We start from the raw sequence: 4,151 nt of genomic DNA, 5'->3' as shown, positions 1-4,151 counted from the left end.
TATAAAGGAATTGGACTATAAATCATTCCTGTTGCAACCCATCCCATCTTAACCTAGAAATGAGCGATGGTATATCATCTATAAATCACTTATGAGTGGAGGCCACTACGACCTCAACGTTTGAGAAATAGGAAAACACTCATTGAGTGGAGACCACTACGGCCTCACATAACAAACAAATAAATCAACGGCTGAGAAATGGGTAAAGAATAGGCGGTGGCAATTTGGGTGTGCAATGGCCTAAAATGGACAGCGAGGATAGTTGAAGGGACTTCTGGTATATGACAGAAATGACATAAAGGCCTTTAGAGTTCGTGTGGCTTTAGGGTTTGGAAAAAGTGGGAAATGCGAGAGATTGTTAGTGGAACGTTGCAAAACGGAGAGAGAATGGATCAGAGAGAGATAGAGGACGATAACCCACATTGCCCGCGCTGTTCGAGCTCCACTCCTAACCGGCCGTCGCAATGAATACCGCCTTTCTAAACAACATGGTTTTCTCATGTGCGAGCGCCGCCGTGGACTCGCTGGTTTGGTTTCTTTCCTACAATTCTTTTTATACAGGCTGATTTCTTCTTCTTGGTGAAGGTCCTTGAAATTACATGTCAAGGTCGGGAAGGTGAGAGAGAAATTGGTGCAGTGAATCCAACGACGCAATCCTGGCAAATCAGTGGTGGTCGGGCAATGTGGCGATGGCAGGAGTCGTGCCGGGCTCCCGCTCAGGCCCCGGGAATGGCCATGCTCCGGGTCTCTGTCCAGGGAATGGCCATTCCCACGGGGTGGTAGCGAGGGACTTACAAATTTCGGAGGACGAGAAGAGCGAGAGCAGTGGATCGAAGAAACGAAGACAGAGCAGCAACAACGACGACAACAGTGATGCCGCGGCCGGGAGGTCTTTCGAAGGCGATCAGCTCGGGTCGGAGATTAACCGGAGACCTCGCGGCAGACCGCCGGGGTCCAAGAACAAGAAGAAGCCCCCGATAATTGTGAAACAGGAAAGCGCCAACGCCCTCAGAGCTCACGTACTGGAGATTGCCAACGGGTGCGACGTAGTCGAGAGCCTGGCCACGTTCGCGCGTAGGAGGCAGCGCGGACTCAGCATTCTCAGCGGGAGCGGAACGGTGAGCAACGTTACTCTGCGGCAGCCGGGCACGGGCACCGCGGTCATGACCTTGCACGGGTGCTTCGAGATCTTGTCCCTTTCTGGGGCGTTTCTGCCCACGACGGAGCCAGCCGGGGCTACGGGGCTCACCATTTATGTCGCGGGAGCACAGGGGCAAGTGATGGGAGGGAGAATCGTTGGCGCCCTGTTGGCTTCCAGCCCTATCGTGGTCATGGCTGCCACATTCCGCAGCACTCCCTACGAACGGCTGCCTCAAGAAGAGGACGAGGGGGTCCAATCCCAAAGAGGACTCTCGCAATCAACCGCCGTGACGGCGGCGCCGCCTCTGCAGCAGCAGCTGCCCCATCCATCCAGCATGCCAATATTCAACGTTACCCCAAATCTGCTCCCCAACGGGCAACTGCCTCATGACTTCTACGGCTGGGCGCAGCATCCCCGTCCTGCATATTAACAGAACTTTCTATTCCTTGTTTTTCTTCGGAGGTCGCTTCATTACTCCCCTACGAGGAGGTCAGTTCGTTCATAATTTTGTGTACAAATTTTGTTAAAAAGAGCTTCATGTGTGCATATTATACTCAGGGTTGTGAACCGTTTTATTCTTTTCAGAGCAACCTTGACCTGATCTGGGGGATTAAATTCGGTCATGATCATCAATTTTTCCCTTTTAACCAGAAAAATAAGACAGATAGGAAAGTTGAGGATCTAATGTAATTGAATTTTCTTAGTTTATCAAATGTTTGTTATGGGAGTAAATTCTTCGATTTTATTCCATAATAAATTGGTTAAATATTAAATATCAGAAAGCTGATTAAGAATTGATTGGCGTATTGTCTTTCTATCTAATCTATTTTTCTTTTAAATAATTTCTCTAATTTCGAGTTAGGCCAGCTACTTAGAGTTTCTCTATGTCCTCTGCAGTGTCCATGGGTATCCTAGAATTTCATCCCAGTGATTATAAGCATAATTTTTTGGAAAACTCCAGAGATGTAGGAGTTAAGAGCCGCAGAGTAGGAATTTCAAATGTGAATTAATATAACTCCAGAGGTGTAGGTGTTAATAGCAGCAGAGTAGGAATTTCAAATGTGAATTAATATTTGTTTAATTATTTTACGAATGGTTACCAAATTCAAACTCGACTTCGACATGATAAGATTTATAATTTTTTTTGAATTTAGAAAAAATTCAAGAATATATTTAGAAAAATTTGCTTTTATATTTCAAAATTGACCAAACCTACTACTTATAATTTGATTAAGGGTGTTTGTTGATTGACCAAATCTACTTGTAATTTGATTAAGGGTGTGTTCCTTTGGCTGATCTGGTTAAGAAGCCGCAATTCATTAATAATTTTTTTAAGTGTGGATAAACGAGAAACGAGCTTTTGATCAACCCGTCCTTGGCTTGCCTATATCATCTCTACATTGTAAAACCAATCAATTTTTATGTATAATTAGGCCGAATCGGAGGAAATGAAGAATATTCGAATATTTTTAACAAATTCTGTCGAATTGAGGAATTATGATTTTATCACAAAATGTTAACAGATAGAGAAAAAAATTGACTGTATTTGAGGAGCCCTCAAATAATTTACCCATCAAATTACATCCCTGAGAGCATCCTTTTGATTGGGATGGGATTCGACTGCTGTTAAGCTTCAGGGACAAAACTGACTTCCCTGCTCCAATGACAGAAAACGTTTCTGGGAACTTCATGGATTGATACACATGGGTGGCGGTAGGATTTGAATTTGAAATGCAGTCAATTCATCATTTTTTACCGTTTTAATAGTATAATTAAATATTCTAATATTATATTTCGTTATTGACTGTTTTAAGATTCTCACTAAATTTTCTCATAGTTTATTTCTGGGTAAGCGTTTTCAAAATTATAATATATATTTTTAAATAAAATGTTTTCATTGACTACTAAAACATTTATACATCCTATTAAAACTGGTAAAATGATGGTAAACTTTGGCCACTAAGCATTTTCTGTATTTCTTCAATCTATTTTAATGTACTCTCCAACTTGCTGAATATATTTGGTTAATTATATGAGTAAAATTTAAATATTTATTTTTTTAAACTGCTTTACTAGTAAGTAGATAAGTATTTTCTATTAATAGTGTTACTTTGGGCAGTTGGCTTCCAAGCTTGTAATCATCCCTCTTCAAGTTTTAAATTCTCGCCATGATGAGTTTTGATGGGTTAATGAAGATGAATATTGTTGTTATAGGTTGGATTCTAAAAAAACTTTATCTTAAGGGCTGCCTTGGTGTTGGGAATCTCACGTTTACTTTCTAACTGTGAAAGAAGCCAATTTCTTTCAAGAGAATAAAGCAAAAAAATGAAATATTTCGTATTTGTAAAGAATTTTGAACAGATTTTGGAATATTTACATTAATAAACACCAGTTATTTCAAATAAAGATAGTAAAATATAAGTTTTATATTTCGTATTTGCAAAGAATTTTGAACAGATTTTGGAATATTTACATTAATAAGCACCAGTAATTTAAAAGAATTATAGTAAAATATAAGTTTTATGATCAAATCAAAGAAGTTAATGGTTTATAAAAATATTCAAGAATCTTTCCTTTTACTATTACCATAGCCACTAAAAGTAAATGGTCTATAAGAATATTCTTCTAAGCTATTTTTTTTTTTTTTCAATTAGCATTACTAAGCTAGCCCAAAGGTGCCGCTGTCAAATGTTTATAACCAGTCAAGATTTGAAACGCCTCTGTCTTCTTTGGCGTTTAGTTATTCCTGTCCTTTTTGGAGTTTAATTATACTTCACAATAATTGGCAAAGTGCAGAGGGCCGAATATGTTAATATATTTTAAACTCTGCTGTGGTGTGATGGTGTATTAATTTGAAATAACTAATGTTTGAACTTTGAATTTAAAGTTTAATGTTTCGTTTTGCCCAGTTAATTCTACAGTTTTGTGATTTGTTATTTTGGAGTTGTGATATTAATTTCTATGCTGCTAAAATGACTGCCTAATTTTTAAATTAAAATTTCAGTAATTT

At 39.1% G+C, this 4,151-nt stretch overlaps 1 pseudogene; it reads left to right on the top strand.

Moving 5' to 3' along the window:
* Positions 1-323: 323 nt before the first annotated feature.
* On the top strand, positions 324-1,992 carry LOC149148729 (AT-hook motif nuclear-localized protein 16 pseudogene; annotated as a pseudogene).
* The last annotated feature ends 2,159 nt before the right edge of the window (positions 1,993-4,151 follow it).

Source organism: Pinus tabuliformis, chromosome 9 (assembly GCF_031772625.1).
Source record: "Pinus tabuliformis cultivar Carrire ecotype Pingquan chromosome 9, CPIR1, whole genome shotgun sequence".
Taxonomy (NCBI): domain Eukaryota; kingdom Viridiplantae; phylum Streptophyta; class Pinopsida; order Pinales; family Pinaceae; genus Pinus; species Pinus tabuliformis.
Note: the sequence above shows the minus strand (reverse complement) of the source record. Positions and strands in the feature narration are given on the sequence as shown.